This window comes from Petaurus breviceps, unplaced genomic scaffold, assembly GCF_028583685.1.
Source record: "Petaurus breviceps papuanus isolate PSGF00001 unplaced genomic scaffold, PetGlider_PUasm1.0 90644, whole genome shotgun sequence".
Taxonomy (NCBI): Eukaryota; Metazoa; Chordata; class Mammalia; order Diprotodontia; family Petauridae; genus Petaurus; species Petaurus breviceps.
In genome coordinates this window covers 7,781,671-7,804,223 of record NW_027187298.1, presented here as the reverse complement: position 1 = coordinate 7,804,223, position 22,553 = coordinate 7,781,671, and the positions used below count along the sequence as shown (strand labels likewise).

Here is a 22,553-nt window from a genome sequence, read left to right as displayed (position 1 = left end):
AGAGAGAGAGAGAGAGAGAGAGAGAGAGAGAGAGAGAGAGAGAGGGAGAGAGAGAGAGAGAGAGAGAGAGAGAGAGAGAGAGAGAGAGAGAGAGAGAGAGAGAGAGAGAGAGAGAGAGAGAGAGAGAGAGAAAGAGAGAGAGAGAGAGAGAGAGAGAGAGAGAGAGAGAGAGAGAGAGAGAGAGAGAGAGAGAGATCCCTCCTCCCCAAACAGCTGTCAGCCCACACAGCGAGTATTTACAAGGGAATATCTGAAGCTTTTATTTAACTTCACTTTCACGTATTTCCAGCTGATTTCATTTTGGTCATGTTGCCTTAATAAAGTTTTGCTATCTAAGGAAACAGACAATATCTTGTTAATGCTCTTTTCAAATAATTGCAGTGGTTTGAGGAACCTAGGTGCTTCCCTCCCTTGGTGCTGCAAGGTCTGGACTAGGCTTGTAGGTCTGTCATTGCATTTTTCATTTAGCTAAAATTTAACTTCTTGTTTAGACTTTGCCAATCTTCTGCTTTGCCTACGACTCTACTTATGCCAACCCATTAAGTACCTACATTAATAACCTACTCTAGTCCTCAGCTTTGCCGGTGCTCTTACTGGTATCTAATTTCAAAGGAGATGGGATTTCTCTTGAGCTTTGTTGAAGAGTTTCACATTAGAGTCAGTGCTTTATAATGATGAGATATGTTGATAACTCCACAGAAAAGGGCCTTCTGACTTCCCAACAAATATGTTTGCTGAATTCGATCAACTTCCAAATTTTCCCTGCTGATACCTCTTTCATCTTGACTGTTATCACTGATGAAGTATTAGTGCACTTGGCTATGAATCCCAGTGACCTAAAAAAAGAAAGGGAATGAGTCTTGGCTTAATTTCTTAAGCACAATCCATGGCCTCTGAAGGTGTATAAAGTTGATTGAGGTCTCTGTATGCAGTCTATGTCTTCGGCAATCCTCAATACCACTGCCAAATGCCTAGCTCAAGAACTTATAATAGCTCCTTATTGCTTATTGCCTTAAATCTAAACTGATCTCTCTGGCATTCAAGACCCTGCATAAGAATAATTATACCACCACCACCAATAATAGCTAGCACTTAAAAATTTGCCAAATACTTTAAAATTATTATCTCACTTTATTCTCACAACAGCCCTCTCTCTTTCTCTCTCTCTCTCTCTGACTTTTTTTAAATTTAAGAACCTGGAGTGAAAGGATTCGTTGCAAAAGGAGATCTTTGTCAGTGGGAGTCTTGGGTAGAATGTAACTAAACTATATAATACTAAATAATTATTATCATGCCCATTTTATGGATGAAGGAACCAAGACAGAGAGATTAAGTGATTTGCTGAGGATCACACAGCAAGCTCCTAAAGCACAGTCCAGTCTTGAACCCTAATGGCTCCCCATTCTAAGCCCTCCTCTGTCTTCTTATCATTACCTCATGCTCATTCTGTTCTTTTTGCCTATGATACCCTCCTTGCTTCCCTTTGATTATCCAAACCTTTCCAGTCTTCCAAGGACCAGTACACATCCTACTTTAATCCACTAAGCATTTCATGAAGCCTTTGGTGACTACTGGAAACCATTTAGAAATCTTATTTCTTTGCATTCCCACAGTATTCCTTGATCACCATACAGTCTGGAATTGTGAACTGTCTTTAGTTATTTTAACAGTTTTTCACCCTTATCTCTTCAATCTAATTTTAAGTCCTCTGAAGGTGGGACCAGGTATTCTGCTTCTTTTGTCTCCCTGAAATGCTGCTAGGCTGGGTACAGAGTACTTGGAAATTAATCAATCAACAAACATTTACTAGGCACTTGCTGTATGCCAGGCATTGTGGTAGACACTGAGGACTCAGAGACCAAAATGAAATAATCCCTGCTCTCAAGTAGTTTGTATTCTAGAGAGGAGGAGGAAGCCACAAACACAAGTACCTATATAAATATATTCAGAATAATATAAAGAGAATAATATGAATAAATAAAAGTTAGAGAGGACATGAATAGTTCATAAAGTTGACCTCTGATCTCTTCATCTTCACTTGAGACTCAAATCTGGCAGGATAAGGAGATTTGCAGGAAAAAATAGTCTATACTCAATGTCTCCAATTTATCAGTTACTCTCCAACTTCCTACAATGTGTCTTTTGCCCCCAATTATAAAGAAAGTGTTTTCTCAAGGTCACCAGTTGCCTCCCAATTTCCAAATCCACTGGTCTGTTCTTATTCCTCATTCTGCTTGTCCTTTCTACATGTTATTCCACTGACTGTACCTTTCTTCTTGATATATTTTCCTTTTCTGTCTCCCAAAATACCACACAAGAAAGCCTATCACTGGAATACTCTTCCTCCTCCTTTCCACAAATCACTGTTGAAATCCTGGCCATCCTTCCAGAAACTGCTAAAATATCACCTCCCTCTAAGAAGCCTCCCTTTATTCAGATTTTATATAACATTTTGAATCTCTCTTATGCATTTATCATATTCTATTTTATATTATTATCATTTGCTTATGAGGGCCGTATTTTCCTTTTCTTCTTTCCTCTTCTCCCCCTGTTGATAGCTTTTTGAGGGCAGGAACCATTTCCTATTTATCTTTGTGTTATCCCTGCAACTAATGTAATGCTTTGCACATATTAAAAAAATTCATAATTGTGTCTGAGCATTTCCTCCACCATTTTGGTTCACAATTCTTCTATGCCTTAGTAAATGGTCCTGAAAAGTTGCTTTGGTCCACTAAAAGTCATCATTTAGGGGCCAACCTTCCAGTAATTCTCTCATTCAAATTTAGGTACTTGAGTGTGAAATTGAATTTGTGAATTTTTAAAGGCAGGATTACATTTAACACCATTCTAGAAAGTTTGGAACTCCTTTTAAAAGCCTCCAGGGATTTAAGATATTTTTTCTTTTTTTTCCTCTCTGAGAGAAGGAGTAAAGGTAGAGGGAAGTCTCAGAAAAAGTACTTCTGGATAGCTCAAACATTTTGGTGAAGGGGTGAAACTTTCCTTTGAGATCCTGACTGATTCTAAAGTATCTCAACTCTGGCATAGTAGAGAGAGGTTTTGTTTCGATGTTGGTTTTTGCCACTGGGTGTCCTGGAGTCTCTTTGTAAATCATTCATCCCTTTGGACTTTCAGTTTCTTCGTCTATAAAATGGAGGCCATTCTAAGAATATGAACACTTGACTTGTGCCTTCTAGTAATGCTTTCAGAATTAATGGGTTGTTGGGGTAGAGTCTTTTGTTCCTGTTATAGGATCATAGGTTCATATGGAAGGGGCCTAAGAGGTCTTCTAATCTGACCTCATTTCTTTCAAGACAAGGAAACAGAGAGGTTCTTGGCATTTTTCTGGCTGTCCCCATCCCTGGGACTCTCTCCGTCCTCAACTCTGATTTTCTCCCTGACTTTCTTTTAGCCCCAACTTCCCACTTTTAATTATTCCCTATTTATCCTGTATATTGCTGGTTTGTATATATTTGTTTGCATGTTGTCTCTCTCATAAGATTGTAAACTCCTTGAAGGCAGGGACTCTTTTACCTCTTTTTTTCTATCCCCAGCACTTAGTGGCACATAATAGGTGGTTAATAAATGTTTATTGATTTATTGAGTTGCCCAAAGTTACACAGGTATGTAACAGGTACAGAGGCAAAGTTCCTGCTCAGTTCATTTGATTTCCAAGCTATGTCTCCTTCCTTTGTATCACTGTATCTGTTAGGAGAGTAATAGTATACCCATCCAAGTACATAGAAGAGAAATTTCTCTTTCCTGCTTCCTTTCTTTTAAGGTTAGCCAAAGGTGAGCTCCCATATACATTCCCAGGCCTAGGTAGTTGCAATATCCCAGAAGCTCTGGTTATTCAACTGATGTGAAGTTATGTAGATTTGATATTATTCGGACATTATTGGCAGAATATTTCTTTACTTGAAGCATTTCATCTAGGAATTCTACTTCACCCATTTTCTGCATCTGAGCATAAGCCTATCCATAATTCCTATCCAGAATGCTGTCATGCCTACCAATGAGTTTTGCCAAATTAAAAAAAATGCAATTTGAATACTTAAAATAATGTGTCTTTTGGATGTGATGGTTAGAGAACAGGTCCTTTGCGGCATAGAGGGTCTCTGAGACTTAGCTTCCATATTTGTAAAATGAAAGAGTAGGACTAGATAAAATCTAAGGTAACCTAGCCCTAAAACTATAATCTAGGATTCCCCACTACCTAATACCTCTCTACTAACGTTAAGAAGCCTATTTTGAGGAAAGTGCTTTGTAAACTTTAAAGCCCTGTATAAATGCTATTTCAATATTTGAATGATCTGGAATTCCATTGATGTGGCCAAGTCATGCAGTGAACAGAATGCCAGACTTAGGATCAGAAAGACATGAGTTCAAATTCATCCTCAGATACTTACCAGCTGTGTAATCCTGGATAAATCAGTTAAACTCTGTCTACTTCTATAATAGCACCTACTTCCCAGTTTATTGTAAGGATCAAAAAGAGGTTAATATTTGTAAAGTGCTTAGCACAGTGCCTGGCTCTGAGCAGTACTTAAATTCCCTTCCCTTCTATGCTACCCTTCCCTCTGCTGACACTGCATATAGCTTTTCTATTACTTGTTTTAATTTCTCCTTCAGAGGAAAGAGTCACAAACAATGATGAATTAAAGTGGTCAAGAGCCAGGTTTAGGCTTGTTGTTAGGAAAAACTTATTAAACATTAGGGATGATTATTAAGTAGAATGGGTGGCCTCAAGAGGTCATGTGTTCCTCCTCCCTTGGAGGTCTTAAAGCCAAAGCTGACTGATCACTTTTCCAGTGGGATGTAATGAGAATGTTAATAAAGATGGCTACTAAAGGCATCAAAACTAGTGGAAATTTTCCTTATATAACATGTGAGGTATAGTTTTAAATAAACTTTTTTTTAATTAATTTATTGTATGAACTCTTTTTGCAAAGAATTCCTTTGAAGTAGGATGTACTAATCACACCCTCAGGGCCTAAAGCACATCTGAATATCTCTAATTCCCCAGTGGTATGATTTTATCGCATAATATTAACAATTCTCCAAAGTGCCTTTACAGCTATAAATAAATCAATGTTTTAATCCAAATACTTTGATCTTCAGATACTACCAGTTTATGGTGGAAAGCCTTGGCTGTAAAGAGTTCTGAGGGACATTTCCCTTCTCAGAATGGTTTTTTCATGAGCTGAATAGGACCTTAGAGAGCATCTAACCTAACCTCCTCATTTAGGATGAGGAAATAGAGGTCAAGAGATGACTTGCCAAACAGCCATTTTCATTCGATCAACTATTCCTTTGATTTGATTTATAAAACAAATTAGTAACTATTTGCCAATGCTACTTTCCTAGATAGAGGTACATGTTAACTTATATTAAATTCCATCTGTAGGACCTTTCTTTATCTTTACAATGGATTAAACGGTCATTTGTACCATCAGGAATGCCTATTTCCCCCAAAGGGGTAAAATAAATTACTTTTCACTGTTGTGCCCAATTCACATTTATTGTTCTATAAAATGTCATTTGTACCAATTGGGTGGTAGGAATTTGGGGGTCACTAGGGATCTGTGCAGATTAACATTTTATATCATATTAATGAGGTGCTAATTGCTCCAGAAACCTTTTGTGTGGGTGTGCACACAAAAATCAAGCCAACCTTATCTGCATACTCAAGTAACAAGTGTAATGTCTTTATAGCCCTTCTGTTATAGTCAGAGTAATTAGTAGTGATCCCCTCATTGAGGAACATGTTTTACTGTCTCCTAACTTCTATTGCTGGGACTTCTGCAGCTCAGGACAGCTCTTTTAGACTCATAAAGAAAAGAACATTGGGAGAGTACTGCCCTCCTTCCCCCTCTTCCCTTGAAGAGTTCCTGCTCATCCTTTAAAACTGAACTCACAAGTCACCTCCTCTATGAAGCCTTTTAAAATTCCTGGGTGTTGGTGATAATCTGCCTTACTAGAATTCATATACAGTGAACCCTGTATGTCTCTAATATACTTATAATGGGGTAAATTATGTCACAGACTTCTTTGTGTCTTTCTCTACTAAAGTCTACTAAAGCATTCCCAATGAATGCTTCTTTGTGTTAGGAAGGCAACCTTATATAGCAGCAACCACACTGACATACTCAAGATGGCTGCTAGCAGAGGTTTTTAGATCTGCTTTACTAGGAAAGATAGCTGTTTAAGGGGTCAACAATCTTTTTTTTATTACATTTACTAGTTCAGGGGAAAAGTCAGCACCCTGAACTTCAGAGGAAATACAAAGAAAATACAGAGAAAATACAAGCAGAGAAATAAAGACCAACAGATGGGGCTCTGACTGCTTGAATCAATTATACCCTTCACATACATCCCTGGATTGAGACAGCCTTTACAATCTGAGCAGTTAGGGGCCTCTAAACATATGGCCACTCAGAATCTTGACCAGGAAATCACAAGATTCTTCTCATAAGAGAGCCCCCAAAGCAAAATCCCAACTCAGAGTATATATACACCTCTCACAGCCAGAAGACATCACAACCCTTCTGACTCAGTGCTTAATTAGAAATTAGCAAAAGGTGTGAAAATCTTCCTATAAGCAAGCCTCCCCTAAACAAACTTCCCTTAATGGGCTCCACAGTGAGATCTGTTAATGGTCCAGGAAGATCTTAAATCCCATTAACATTACACCTTAGAGTCTTGAATGCTGAACTTGGGGCCTTCAAGTGCTGACAAGTTTTACTAAAGTTTTACACTGGAAATAGGTTTGACTATTGACCCAGTGATGTACTCTATGTCTTTTGATAGACAACCAGTTTAGCTAAATGCAGAGAGGCACAAAGTTTTGTTGTGATTAACTTTTACCCATAGAAACTCTTTGAATTTTACTTATGAAATTCCTTATAGATGTGGTATGAACTGCATGGTGTACTCACTCACAGGAAATTTCAGATTTTTGTGTTATAGGTGAAGTATGTTAGCTCATCTAACCTCTATATATCCCCCAAGACCTAGCCCAGTTCTTTGTGCACTATAGACACTTAATAGTTGAGTAGTTAGAGCACAGACTTTAAAGTGAGAGTATCAGTCTTCAGATCTTGGCCCTGCTGCTTATTATCTGTGTGATCTCTGGCAAGTAATTTAATAACAGCAGTATTATATATGGTATATATAATAGTATTATATATAGTAGAGCATGGTATATAGCATTATATGTAGTAGTTATATATATGCATATATAGTATTATAACTAATATTCATGTTGTGCCTTAGAGGCTTTTTAAGCTCTTTACACATTATCTCATTTGATCCTCACAATAACTCTAGCAGTTATTAGGTGTTATTATTATCTCTGTTTTACAGATACAAAGCAGGATGGTAAAATGACTTATCTAAGGTCATGCAGCTAGTAAGTGTCCAAGGCAAGATTTGAACTCATATCTCCCTGACTCCAAGTCTAATACACTACCCATCATAGCCACCTATCTACCTTGTTTTTCTCATCTGTGAAATGAAGGGAGTATATTGGATGACTTGTAGAATTCCTTCTAGTTTTAAATAAATGATCTATGATCTTAATATGTGTATTGAATTTTTTTTGCAAATATAATTTTCCAGAGCACTATATATTTTAAGACTTGATAGCAAACATGGGCTTTATGGAAGCCCATGTTTAATTCTGTAAACACTAATTATTCCTGTTGCTATTGCTACTGCTGTTACTACTACTACTACTACTAACAACAACAACTACTACTACTACATGCCAATTATATCAGGTCAGACATGATGACCCCACAGGCCCTTTTTAGTTCTAAACATATGGACCTATTCAAGTATCTAGTATGTGCACTGATGATTTTGTTAATTTCTTAATTGGGAAGTTAACAATGCACTAGAATGAGCCAGCCCTAGAGGGGTTTGAGGCCCAGAGCCAACCCCAGAAGCCCATGTGGTTGTATAAATTTGGGATCAGCATTACCAGCTGTGTAAGCTTTTAATACAGACAATAATAGTCTGCATAGTGGGTAACAGTAGTCTGCAGATGTGGCTGCCTTCAAGTCTCGATAAATGTTGGCTCAACTGAAACTGTCCTTTTGGAAGTAGATATACAAGTGGAAAAGACAGTGGGACTAATCCTGTAACAAAAGTGAGGGATAACATATGGACCACCCAAATGCCACACGGGTGTCCAGAGGTGGTTCTCCAGCATGTGGGGAAGGTCTTTTATGGAGGATTTCTATTCTGATTTCTATCTGAAAATCCTTCATAAAAGACCTTCCCAACATGCTGGAGAACCACCTCTGGACACCTGTATGACATTTAGGTTATGGTCTGGTAGAGAATATGGATAAGATCAAATGAAGTATGTAGATTTCTCATACTATTACAAAACAGGTTTAGGCCAATTATCCATATATTCAATTCAGCAGTCAACTCTGTGGGAATAAAATCTTTTGACTTCAATTATATAGCTTGGCTGCAAAGAACTCTCCTTCCTGTGACACTGAACCAAGAATATGTCTCTAGGTACAACATAATGGGAAAAATTAAAGCATTTATCCAGAAAGTTCTAAGTCTACTCCTAACAAAATTAATCATGTTAATCTCAATTATCTCTGTATTTTAGGTCAAAGTGCATTTTTGGCTAGAATTATCTCTCCCAATACCCAATATCTTGATGGATGAACCTAACCTCTGATGCTGCAGTCTTCCTGTGTTCATGGCATGGTCATTGAGTGGATGCTTTTTTGCTGATTTTCCTCCAAAGTGTTCAGGAAAATGAGAAGTATAGCTGATGAACTAATAGTGTAATGGATCATATATATTCTCTTATCCTGGGCTTATGGGATGGGAGCAGAGCTGGGGTGCATTGGAAGCTTCCATGCATATAATATTGCATTTATGATATGGCAGTCCTCAGTGGTGCTATCCCTTAATCCATCCCCAGCTGTGGGCAGCAGATGCTCTCTCCAGAAGTGAGGCTATGTAGGGACAGGAGTGGTGATGGTGGGATAATAACAAGAAAGCCTGGAATAAAGAGAGGGGAGAAAAAACAAGGGATTTTTCTGAGTTGCCTTGGCATAATATCTTATTGCCTATATTTCCTCTTTCAATTTGATCAGTAACAGGTCTTTAAACAAGAAGAACTATCCAAAAGCGGAATAGGCTGCTTCAGGAGGTAGTGAGTCCCCTGTCATTTGAGGTTTTAAAGCAGAGAGTATATCTTTCTTCATCAGTAATGTTTTAGAAGGGATTCTTGGTCAAGTATGGATTGGATTAGATGGCCTCTGAGGTCCCTTCCAACTCTGTGGTCATAACATTTTGAGATTGTTCTCTCAGCATAATTGATTTTATATTTAGCAACTGTTTACTGAACATATATCTATACTATATGTATATATATATACACACATAGTGTGTGTGTGTGTGTGTGTGTGTGTGTGTGTATAATATCTATAAAAGTCTTATGCCAGGTTCTGAGACATAGTTTTTATCCTTGAGGAGCCTATAATTTAAATTTTTTTTTTTTGCTTTTTGGAGGGGGGAAGGTAGGGCAATTGGGGTTAAGTGAGTTGCCCAAGGTCACATGGCTAGTTTTGTGTTAAATGTCTGAGGCTGGATTTTAACTCAGGTCCTCCTGACTCCAGGGCCTGTGCTCTATTCACTGTGCCACCTAGCTGCCCTGGAACCTATAATTTAGACAGATAGGAAGATATGCAGAGCCTATTAATATTATTTTCTTTTCTATTCTTCCTCTTCTTTTTCTTCTTTCTCCTCCTCCTAATAACTGACATTTTTGTAGCCACTTTATGTTTGCAAAGTGTTATATATGCCTTATTTCATTTGAACCTCCCAACAACTTTATATACTACAGGGTTTTATTAGTTCTGGTTTTGCAGATAAGGAAATTGAAGCTGAGAGAGTTCAAATGATTTAGCTATGTTCTCACAGTGTAGGTAAATAAGAAAGGCAAGGTGTGTTGGTAAATGTTTAACAACCAGAATTTTAGATGGAAAATGTATGCGTGACATACATTTAAGTTTAATTGGCATTATTAAGATTTTCTCCATCACTTTCTTAAGTCTAGAAATAAAAAAAACAATAAACCACGTTTTGATTTGTAGTATTTTCTGATTTCCAAGGTATAAATGCTCACAGTGAAAATTTAATAATCTGCCTTGAAGTATGAGCCACTTTCAGCATGCCACTGGTCAGAGCTGTTGGCTCCAAGTCCCAGGTACTATCCTTCTCCCCTCTACATGCCACCTTCTGTCCTCTGACATTGTCATCACCCTGGTGTAGGTTCTCATCATCTCATACCTGAAATATTGCAATAACCTTCTGATTGGGTCTCTTTTCCTCAAATCTTTCCCCTCTCCAGTTTATCCTCCAATCAGCTATCTAAATGAGTTTCCTAAAGTCGCCCTCCCACTCCCCTCCCATTCAATGGACTCCAATGACTCCCTCTTACCTCCAAGATAAAATATAAAAATTCTGTTTGACTTTTAAAGCCTTTTATAACCTAAGCCCTTGCTGTAGTTCCAGTCTTCTTATACCTTACCCTTCCTTCCCCCGGCCCTCCGCCTACTCTGTGGTTCAGTGACTCTGGCCACCTTGCTATTCCTTACACAAGTCACTCCACCTCTTGTTTCTGGACATTTTCATCCACTCTCCGCCATGCCTGGAATGCTTTCCCTCCTCATGTCTGCCTCTTGGCTTACCTGGTCAAATTTCAGCTAAAATCCCACATTCTAGAGGAAGCCTTTCTTGCTCCCCCTCAATGCTGCTAATACATTCCCTTTAGATTATCTTCAGTTCGCCCTGCCTTTCTCTTGTTTGTACGTGGTTGTCTGTATGTTGTCTCTCTCGTTAGACTGTGAGCACCTTGAGGTCAGGGCTTTGCCCTTCTTTGTATCTTCAGCACTTGGCCCAGTGCCTGGAATATAGAATGTGCTTAGTAAATGCTTGTTGATTTGATTTGACTATTCACTGTTCCAGGCTGCCTCTTATAGAGCTAGTGTGCTACTCTCTATATGATGGGAATCCAGCACATGTGAACTGATTCCATGAATAACTGAATGATAAAACAAAAGGGTGGCCCATGCCAGGATATTGGTCAGTAGTGTTACTGCTCTCTGGGGCCCGGGGCTGCTTATCTTCCCCAAGCTATATCAGTGAGCTTTGTAAACTGTGAAACTCATTGTCACTATCGTTCATTCATTCAACAAATCCAAAATTCCCAATACGTGCCAGGTACTTTGTATCTCCTCACTTACCACAGTGCTTGGCACTTAATAAATCACTTATTAATAATCTATAATAACATTATATATGATATATAAAATATAATATAAAATAGATTATCAAAATAATTTTTAAAAAACACTTAATAAATGCTTATTGACTGACTGATTGACTTGAGGATATCAGGATGAAATAAGTGGGTATCCTTGTCCTTAGGGAGCTCACATTCTAGTATGGGACATGAAATGGAGACACAAACACTTAGAGCATAAACCAGAATGTTGTAAGTTAATAGGATAAATACAAACTCCTTTGCCTCCTATTTAAGACCTTCCTCTGTTGGCTTCTTTTTATCTTTTTTTTTTATACTTTCTTTACACTGCTTCCCTTCAGTTATTATACTTTTTAGCCAAATGGGTCTACTAACTTTTTATTTCCAGGGGACAAGGCAGGGCAATTGGGGTTAAGTGACTTGCCCAAGGTCACATGGCTAGTAAGTGATAAGTATTTGAGGCTGGATCTGAACTCAGGTCCTCCTGACTCCAGGGCCAGTGCTTTATACTCTGCCACTTAGCTATCCTTCTACTAACTTTTAATAGTAATAGCTAGAATTTATGTAACCCTTTAGGATTTACAAGGTGATTTACATTTGTTATCTCATTAGATCTTCTCTACAGCTCTATGAGGCACGTGCTTTTATTATCCCCATTTTATAGATGAGAAAAACAAGACCTGTGGAGTTAAGTGACTTGCCCAGGTGACACACAGCTAAGTCTGAGGCAGTATTTGAATCCTTTTTCAGGTAGATCACTCTAGCCCTTGTACTACCTCCATGCCTGATATAGCATCCTTTACTCTCCCACATCCATGCCTGTCTGCCTTTCTCATTCATGGACAGCAAGCTCTTCTCATTTCCACCTGCTGAAATCCTTTTCCATGGAGGCCCAGTTCAGGAGACGTATCCTTTAAGAAGTCTTTGTTGGTTCTTTCAGATGAAAGATCTCTCTTTCCTCAAATTGTACTGCAGTGCTTTGGACTACTCTGTTGTGTTTAGTCATATCAATTGCATCTGACTCTTTGTGACCCCACTTGGGGTGTTCTTGGTAGAGACAGTTGAGTGGTTTGCCATTTCCTTCATTTTATAGCTCATTTTGCAGATGAGGAATCAAAGCAAACAGTGTTAAGTGACTTGTCTAGGGTCATACAGCTAGAGTCTGAGGCTGGATTTGAACTCAGATCTTCCTCACTCCAGGTCAGGCACTCTATCCACTGTGCTATCTAGCTACCCATAGGGTCTCTCTACTCTATATCAGATTATTTGTATCAGTGTCCTATCTCCTCCTGACAAATTACAAAATTCTTGAAGACAGGAACTACATGGTGTTTCATTTTTTGAATCTCTAATACATGACATGGGTCTCTTGCTTATGAAGACAAAAAGAATATCTCTGATATTATTAACATCGGGAATTACAGATGTAGGAACTCCCTCCATTGCACAAGAAGGTAAGTCCTGGAAAATTGCCCCAGGCACAAAAGATTAAGTGACTTGCCAGGGTCACCCAGTCAGTTTAGTATCAGAGACAAATCCAGGTCTTTCTGATTCCAAGCCCAGCCTTCTAACCCCTCTGACATACTCTCCTCCTCCTACTCCCCTCCCCCAAATATTGGTGCTTAATCAATGTTTTCTGTTCTGGAGAAGTAAAAATAAAATTTTATAAGGGACTCAAAGATGAAGGGATCACTTCCCACTATACGGGAAGGGTTAAGATATTAGAAATCAAGGAAAATTTAAAGAACTTGGTGTCTCCCTATAGAATATGTGCATGCCTTAAGAGTAAGGACTATATTTGCCTTTCTCTGTATCCCCACCACCTATAATGGTGGCTGCACATAGTAGGCATTAAATAAAGAGCTTCCCTCTTACTGCCCTCGATGAGTTCACAGTCTAATGGGGGAGGCCACATGCAACCAACTTTGTACAAACAAGATACATAGGAAGTAACCAACAGAGGAAATGCATGAGAAATAAGAGATATTGGGAAAGGCTTCCTTTAGAAGGTGGGATTTAAGCTGGGGCTTGAAAGGAAGCCAGGGAAGCCAGGAGGCAGAGATGAGGAGGGAGAACATTCCAAGCATGGGGGACAGCCAGTGAAAATGCCACCTTCATGCTGTTATTTTTACAGCTTCCATTTCCATACTGCTCTAAGGTTTGCAAAAGGCTTTCATCAAAACAGTTCTGTGATTTGGGTACTTTAAGTATTGATTATTAACTCTCATTTCATAGGGAAGCAACTGAGAATCAGAGAATTGAAATGACTTGATAACAAGGGGCAAAACTGGCATTGGACACTTGCAGGTTGATTGACTCCAAAATCCATTTCTCCCCAATGGAAATTCAGAGTTAAGGGACTGTGGAAAGGATTTAGAGGCAAAGCACCTGCATTTGAATCTTGACTCTGTTACTTCCTCCCTGTGTAGTTTTAGGTAAGCCATTTCACTCTTGTGAAGCTTATCCTCTATAAAATGGGGATAGTAATATAGTTCTTAATTCATAGAACTATTGTAAGCCCTTTATAAACCTTAAAGTAACATGCAAATGGAAGCTGTAAAAATTACAGCATAAAGTTGACATTGCTTAGTTTGTCATCTATAAAATGAGATTTTACTAAGTGGCCTCCAAGGTCCATTCCATTTCTAACTTATGATCCTAGGAACTGTTTCCAAGGCAACATTTTTTGATGTGAACATAGGGAGTTTTGTTATTTCTCAGAATTCTACTTTCCAATAGGATGAAATCTCCTTGAGGACAGGTTATGCTTTTTTTGTCGTTATATCACTAGCACCTAGTGCAGGGGGCACAGGAGAGAAGTGATATTAAGGTAGAAATGGTAGGACTTGACAACAGGTTGGATATGGGGGGAGGTGGCGGTAAGAGAGAGTGAGGAGTCAAGGATGACCAGTCCTCACCATGAGCCTGAATGACTAGGGTGGTGGTGGTAGTGGTACCCTTGACAGTAATAGGGAAGTTAGGAAAAGGGCAGGGTTTATGTAGAAAGATAATGAGTTTAATTTTGGACATGTTGGATTTAAATTATCAGTAGTCCATCTGGTTTGAGCAGTTTTATAGGCAGTTGGAGATATGAGACTTAGAAGCCTAGAGAGAGTTTAGGGTTAGATAAACAGATCTGAGAATCATTGGCATAGAGATGATGATTGGATCCGTGGGAATGAATATCACCAAGCAAAATAGAGAGAGAGAAGAGAGGAAGGTCCAGGACAGAGCCTGGAACATCTATAGCTGAATAGGTTTACTTGTATTTGGTAACCTGAGCTCACCTGGTGTGACATTCTCCAGTACTATCTTTCATTCCTATTAGCATTAGTAGATTAGTATTATGAGTAATCTCATTTTGTGGGGAAAGGAAACTGCAGTGATTCAAAGTCTCTCAACAAGTCAGTAGGGAAGATAAACTCTGGAGACTGTCCATTGTTCTTGTCCATTTTGCCAGATTGTCTGAGCTTCCTATTGTCTCCCTGGAACTGACAGAGGCATGAAAATGGGATGGATGAAAGAGACACACTAACTATTCCACTTGAACTGATAATGAACCTTTTAAACATTTCCCAATGGAAATTTTTTTATTGATTTTATATTATATTTTATCCTGGCCTCATAGGTATGAATGGTGTTTAACTAACCTTTGTATTATAATATGGGGAGTGTGTTGGAGTTAGCAATGGTCGGAGAGAGGCCTGAAAAAAAGGAACTTCTTAAATACAGCACAGATATAATTGTTTTTGCATAGAACAATTGCTTAAGTAGCCCTTTGTTATTTTACTATATTATTATTTTTTGTCTGGGGAACTAGAATTCAAAAGTAGGGCACTGACAGTTACCACAAGCATTCTGCCCATTTCTACAAAGTTTGGAGAATGCCTTTCCCTGAATGTTCCTAGTAACTGTATGATTTTTAAATATACTTTTAAATCACATTATTAAAGATGTTTTAATACATTTATGGATAACATATCATAAATAAACATACAGAGAGAGAGAGGGAGAGAGAAAGAGAGAGAGAGAGAGAGAGAGAGAGAGAGAGAGAGAGAGAGAGAGAGAGAGAGAGAGAGAGAGAGAGAGAGAGTTTCCTGAATTTCAAACCTTTATGATGCATGTTTTTGGGCTAATGTGTTGGAAGGAGGTTTGCTTAAAATTAGCTGTCCTTGTAATAACAGAAAAGAAGAATGAATGGGATCAATGAGCTGTCCCTGAACATCCTTTGAAACTGTTGATTCATGTATTTACCTGGCTCTTATTTCTTAAGAAGAAATCATTGGCACAGGAAACATAAAATCATTTTCAGAACACAGAGACCTCTCCTGTTTTAGTTTAGACACTGGACTTAAAAGTGGTGACTGAAAGTTCATCAATCCCTACCTCAATTTATATATTAATCTCTCTCTCTCTCTCTCTCTCTCTCTCTCTCTCTCTCTCCCCACCTGTCTCTGTCCGTCCGTCCATCCATCCCTCCATCCATCCATCTATCTATTTTTTTTGTGGGGAAGGAGGAAATAAAATTGCTGTCTAAAAGATGTTCTCTACCTTTGAATCAGCTGCTTGCATCTGTCACTGACTTACACACCCCTTGCTAAATATTTTCCTGTTTGTGGAAGCATGTTGAAAGGATTTCACAAGAGTGCTGGCCATCTCTCTTGTGGCCCTTCCTATATTTTATTGTCTGCTCTCACTGATAAGAGATGTCTATGTAACAGGGGGCAGGGTTTGGGGCGGGGTGGGGGGGAGACAAGGGGTGGTGAAGTCACAGCAAGGGAAGAGTCAGATGAGGCTCAGGTACCAGAAAGTTTTCCTACCTTGAAGAATCTGCTGTGTTGCTCATCAGTGCCCCAGGCTGCTTGCCCTTTTTGGAACCTCTCTATAGCACCAACTCTTAGTACTTCCTTTACAAGGTCCATGGCTGAGCTCCTATCTCTTAGAATCCCTAGTTTCTTTCAAAACTCAGCTTATCTAGGTCCCTATTAGTGTGAATAACGAACACTTCCACCCACCAAGTGATCACATCATTCAAGTTCATACTTGTATATTTCCATTGGGCTGGGCCATATTTTACATAATTACAACTTTGAATAGTGTGAACTCGAAGACATATGACCTAACTGCACAAGAAGACTTTCCTGTCCCCTCTCCCACCCTAGTATCCCTCTCCCCCTAATTTACCTAGTGTTTATTTTATATAATACTGAACTTATTTATATGCACATTGTCTCCTTTTATTGAATGTAAGGTCCCTGAGCACAGGGCCTGTTTCATTTTGGCCTTTATATCCCCAGCTATTGGACCTGGCCCATCTTAGGCATTTAATAGATGCTTGTTGATTGATCACTTCCAGGATCAAATAGAATATCCTTAGTTTGGCTTTGAAAGTCCTTCATAAACTTCTGTGTAGCCCCCACCTTTCTAGTCTTCTTATACCTTATTCTATCAAACAGGTGCTACTGGTTACCTTGTTATTCCTTACATAAGACATTCCATCTCCTGACTTTAGGCATTTCCATTGTCTGTCCCCCATGCCTGGAATTTTCTCCCTCCTCATCTCCACATCCTGGTTCCCCTGGTATCTTTCACTGAATTGAATTATGGACAAGATACTTCATATCTCTGAGCTCTAATTTCCCCAACTGTAAAATGGAGACAATGGTGCATTTTATATTTTCATTCTTCCAGAGCTGCTGTGAAGATCAAATAAGATAGTGCACATTAAATGAAAACCTTAAAGCGTCGTTTAAATGTCAGTCATCATCAGTCAATCCCATCTTCTGCAAGAAGCCTTTCCCATTCTCTTCAATCTTAGTGCCTTCCCTCTGAGATTAAGCCCAATTTATCCTGAATTTAGCTTGTTTGTACAGAGCTGTGTGCAAATTGTTTCCCTTATTAGAACGAGTTCCTTGAGAACAGGATTTTTTTTCCCCTTTCTTTGTCTGCTCAATGCTTAGCACAGTGCCTGGCACATAGTAGGTGCTTAATAAATAAATGCTTATTGACTGATGATAACTGACATTTCCACAGTTCTTGAAGGTTTGAATTTACATACACTATCTTATTTGATTCTCACATCAACTTTGAGAGTTTGCAAAATGTTGTGTTATCTCCATTTTACAGAGAGGGGTAAAGCATCTCATTCATAATTCAATTCAGTTAAATATTTATCTAATACCTACTATTTTAAGGCACTGTGGCAGGCAGGATACAAAGACAAAATGAAAAACTGACCCTTACCTCAAGAAACCTCCATTCAATTTATCGCTAAGGACAGAGATGGGATTTGAACCTAGACCTAACATTCTTTCCACTGGACCATGTTTGCCTCTCATTGGAAACATAAATGTGTAGGGGCAGAAGGGAGGGGAGAGGAAGGGAATAAGTGTTTACATAACACCTACTATGTTCAAAGCACTGTGCTAAATGCTTTACAAATATTATTTCATTTTGACCTCACAGCAACCCTTTGAGGTAAGTGCTATTATTATCCCCATTTTACATTTGAGGAAACTAAGGCAGACAGAGGTTGTGACCTGCCTCAAGGTCCTACAGCTAGTGTTTGAAGCCAGATTTGAACTCAGAACTTCTTACCTCCAGGCTTAGCACTTTCATCTATTGCACTATCTATAGCTGCCAAAACTAGAATATGGAAACTGTGGTTCTATGTCACAAGACTTAGGGACCTTCACAGTACTTGGGGCTTGTTAGCAGCACACAGATAACGGAACTTAACAGCCAGTTCTCAAAAACCTTTAGTTAAGATGGGAAACTCTGCATTTCCTTAGTCTCCTCTCCAATGTGATCTCCCTCCCTGCAATGATTCCTTCTTGCTAGTGGGAATTTATTGCACTGATCCTAGATACAGATATAAGCCTCTCACCACTAATACTTACTGAGGAGGGACCTCCACTTATTCCTTTCATCTCCTCCCTTGGCTTCAGGTACCTCATCTTAGCTCTGACACTCCCTCTTTGTGTGGCCTTTACAAGATCATGGCTGGACTTCCTGACACCCCTGCTGTTTCTAAGGCTGTCCCTTTGGATTTCAGTGAAGAGAAGTCTTCATTAATAGTCACAGTCCTGAAACAATCTCATTGACTACAGTCTTTCGTGTTACAGAAAGACAGAATGTGATTCCCCTTAGGGAAGTTCTTAGATGCTTAAATGGTGGCTGTTGTGGTGGTTCTGCAGTATCACTTCAGAAAACACTGAAGGGAAGCTGGAAACCCTTTGTTATACAGGCTCATATGTGCAACCATTTTTCAGGCTGGCCTGTTAAGTGGCTGTGTGTGCTCTTCACATCACCAGAAATGTTTCTGTGTGTCTTGAAGTTATAACCGAGCCTGTTCCTCTCTCCTGCCTTCTGTTAGCAGTTTTAATCTGTGATTTCTGCTGATTCCTGGAGGTCTGTCTCATTGGAGAGGCCTGCTTTTTGAATGCCCCAGGGAGTTAGTCTGTCTTCACCTTCCCCTGCTCTTTTCATTGTTTGGTGTATAATGAATTTTTTCTTGGCTATTCAAGGACCAGTGTTGAAGTCTGACACCTGATGTTGTTTTTACCATGTGAAACCAGAAGACTCAGTGGCAATTAGTGTTCTTAACCATTGTGAGAAATTAAAGCCAAAGGGCAGACAAAGGATCTCCAAGGGCAAGGCTGTTAGGAGATTTTCTTCTGGGGTGGGCAGGGGGGGAGAATGAGTCAATTCATCTTTGTCACTCTAGAGCTGATATTCACTGGGAAGACCAATGGTAATATATTTGGTACAGTTATTTATTATTATTAAGAGAGAGGTAGCCTGGCATTGGAGTTAAGAAAACATGAGTTCCAGTTTCACCTCTATTTGTGAGACCTTGGGCATGTCATTACAAGTATGAACATAAGTTACATTTTACTCATAGATATAGATTAGACTTTATGATATATGAGGCCCCAAGACCAAGATTCTGTGACTGAAAACTAGGCCCAGTAATCTTTTATGTTTGTAAGACCTCTCTTTCATTCTTAACGACTAATCAATTAGCCTTGATGCAACACTTTATATGTGTTTACCATTGGACTAGCTAAGAAATATGAGATCTAGTATTTGCCTACAAGGGGCTTGAAATCTAATTGAAACAAATTAGGCAGTGTTCTATGGGACAGTTTCATATGCTGATGGAAATAAGGTACTACCTTGTGTAATAAAATCATAGACTGTCATTGTCAGATGGGACATCCGAGGACTTCCAGTACAACCTGAATAAGGACTCCCCTTCCAAAGTGAGGAGTGGTAAATTTCACTTTGCTTGATGTCTTCTAGTGAGAAGACTTTCTCTCTCCTAATACTGACCGTTTCCTTTTTTTCAGATAGCTCAAATTACTAGGCAATTTTTCTTTACATCAAAGTATGTCTCTTTGTGACTTTTCCCAGAGTTCTTAGCTCTGCCCTCTGGAGTCGAGCAGAACGAGTGCAATCCCATTTTGACATTACATCTTTCTAAATTTGTGAAGATGTCTGCCATAGCCCTTGGAACTCAAGTCTACTTTTCTTAAAGAATCCCAGCTCCTAAAGCAAATCTTCATATGGCATGACCTTATGGCCCTTCTCTGGCCTGATTTCCCCCTGTTTGATCCTTATGCCATAGCTTATCATTAGGGATAAATACTGGACCTGTGATTTATTGATTCCTCCCTGGTTGAGGAAACGCCTTCTTACAAATGTAGGTCAGCACTTCCTCTAAAACTTTCTAGTCACAGTTCAGTGCCATGGAGAGGTTAAGCAATTTGTTCAGTGTCCCAAAGTATATGTCATAGGCAGCACTTGAATCCAGTATCTATAAATTAAGGCAGCTAGGTGGTGGAGTGGAACTGGACTTGAGAACATCTGAATTCAGATCTTGCCTTAAACATTTATTAGATATGTGATGGTGGGCAAGTCACTTAACTGATGCCTACCTCAGTTTCCTGATCCATAAAATGAGGATAATAATAACATTTAACTCTCAGGGTTGTTGTGAGGATAAAAAGATATTATTTATAAAACCTTAAAGTGCTGTATAAATGCTAGCTAATATTGTTAAGTATTTGCTATTACAAATATAGACATCAATTATTATAGACATCAACAATTGAAAAGTATTATAGGCATTTACTGTTATCTATTAAATATATTGTGTATACACAGGTATTCATGTATATATATGTATATGTGTATATGTATATATGAGTATATGTGCATATGCATATACGTTATAAGTATACATTAACATGGAGACACAAAAATATACATATGATGTCTTTGCCCTTAAAGTGTATAGAATTTAGTTGGAAAAGACAAGTCTTACAGAAATGAAAGAGAAAATTTTATAAAGACATATAACAATGTACAAAACTGTACAAATCCTACATTAATTTTAAATTTAATGGCAAATTGCCTGGGACAGATTAGGAAGGAGAGAGATCACTCTAAGCTAGAGCTGTCAGAGATTGAATGGAGGAGGTGAGGCATGAGTGGCCCAAGTTTTACTTGTTCCCAGCCTTCCGGCACCTTCAGCCCTCCATGCCCATTGTCATGTCCCGCTGGATTTTGAACATTCCCATTTCCTCCACTACTTTTCTTCTTCCTTCGCTCATCTTGCTTCCCCTTCTCTTGTAACTTTGATTTAGTTTCATGTCATGTTTCAGCTGTCCTACTACAGGCTACAGTACAGTAGTTTGGTACCCAGAAGTGACAAGTGGCAGAAGTTTTTCCCAGTGCCAAGTATGTAGGGTCAGCAGAGAGAATATTCTGGAATTTAGCCCTACAGTGTCTGTGCATCAAAACATTAATATATGACCAGCACCTGCATTCAAATTCTGCCTCATAAACTCATTGGTGTTGTGATCTTTCTATTATTGTTGTAAGAAAAAAATAAACGATTTCCTGAAATATTTCCTTCTATTCACTTCCTTTCCTGAGGTCAAAAAGCTACTCTTAAGTCAATCTCCATTTTTCTTTCTTTCAGACCTTCCTTTGGATCAGGCATTCTTCCCTCATCTCTCCACAAGCTCCCACCTGCACTCTTCTTTCTCCCCTGATGCCAAACCATTTGCTCCCACCCTTCCTTCCCATGATCCCTTCCTTCTGTTTGAGGGAACAGCTGGGTTCCTGGCACCAACCATACTCCCCATCTCCTTGGGTGCCTTTCTTTGGGTTTTTCAACCATTGTTGTCACAGACCCAGGCACACATATGATGTTTCAATGACATGGGTTTCTACTCTGATCAGAGCTGAAAACGGTGCAGCTGAGACCCAAGCTGGCTTATAAATTAGCAAAGCCTCATTTTAGCCAGTTGGGCAGGAGAATGCAAATAAAGCTCGTCAGGAGTCTTTGCCACAGTTCTGAGCTTGAGTGTTCTAAGTAAAGCACTGTATATGCCTGGGGAGGAGAAAGCAACATCTTTAACACTTCGCCATAACTAAGAGGAAAGCAATTCCTGTTGTCATTGTTGGGTTTCTGCCAGTTTACTCCTACTCTCTTAATAAAAGGGTGGAGGATGAGGGAGTAGAAGAGAAAGAGGAAGAAGACTTTTGCATTCCTGTGGTATTTATTTCTAATGTAAACATTGCAAATAGGCCCAGGAGGCAGAGTGTTTTCAGTGGAAATGGGACTGGACCTGATGCAAGAGTGTTTTCTCTCATGGCATTTCTACTCTACAATAGGAAAAAAAAATGTTTCCATGCAGGCAGTTTCAGTTCCAAGTATGGTCTTAACAAGTATTTTTACAAATACCACCGGATCCAAAAATGCAGCTACTATGGAAGTTTTAGAAAGCTTAGAGGCACATTGAACACATTGAAACATGTACACACATATTAGCAAGTCATCCATTTAAATTATATTTTCTGTTATATGACCCAATGAGAGGCAGCTAGGTGGTATAGTGGACAGAGTACTGGGTCTCCTGTCAGGAAGAGGTGAGTTTAGATCTAACCCTGGACACTTAGTAACCATGTGACCCTGGGAAAGTCACTTAACCACTGTCTTGCCTCAATTGCTTTATCTGTAAAATGGGACTAATAACACTACCTATTTACCAGGGTTGTTGTATCAAATGAAATAAAATTTAAATGGGACTTTGAACATCTTAAAGTGATTTATTATGATTATTATCATCATTATATATTATGTTATATTACGTATTATATTACATTACATTATATTATTTTATCTTATATTTATTACGTTATCATCAATGTTCCTCTCACATTACCCTTCATTCTTTGACTC

The 22,553-nt window shown here is 38.9% G+C and overlaps 1 long non-coding RNA gene across 1 annotated transcript; it reads right to left on the bottom strand.

The window, feature by feature from the left end:
• Positions 1-233: 233 nt before the first annotated feature.
• Positions 234-16,321, bottom strand: LOC138143520 (uncharacterized). The gene is made up of 2 exons (XR_011163707.1): positions 16,120-16,321; positions 234-836 (listed from the first exon to the last, which is right to left on the bottom strand). It is a non-coding gene; the product is annotated as an uncharacterized lncRNA (long non-coding RNA).
• Between the last annotated feature and the right edge of the window lie 6,232 nt (positions 16,322-22,553).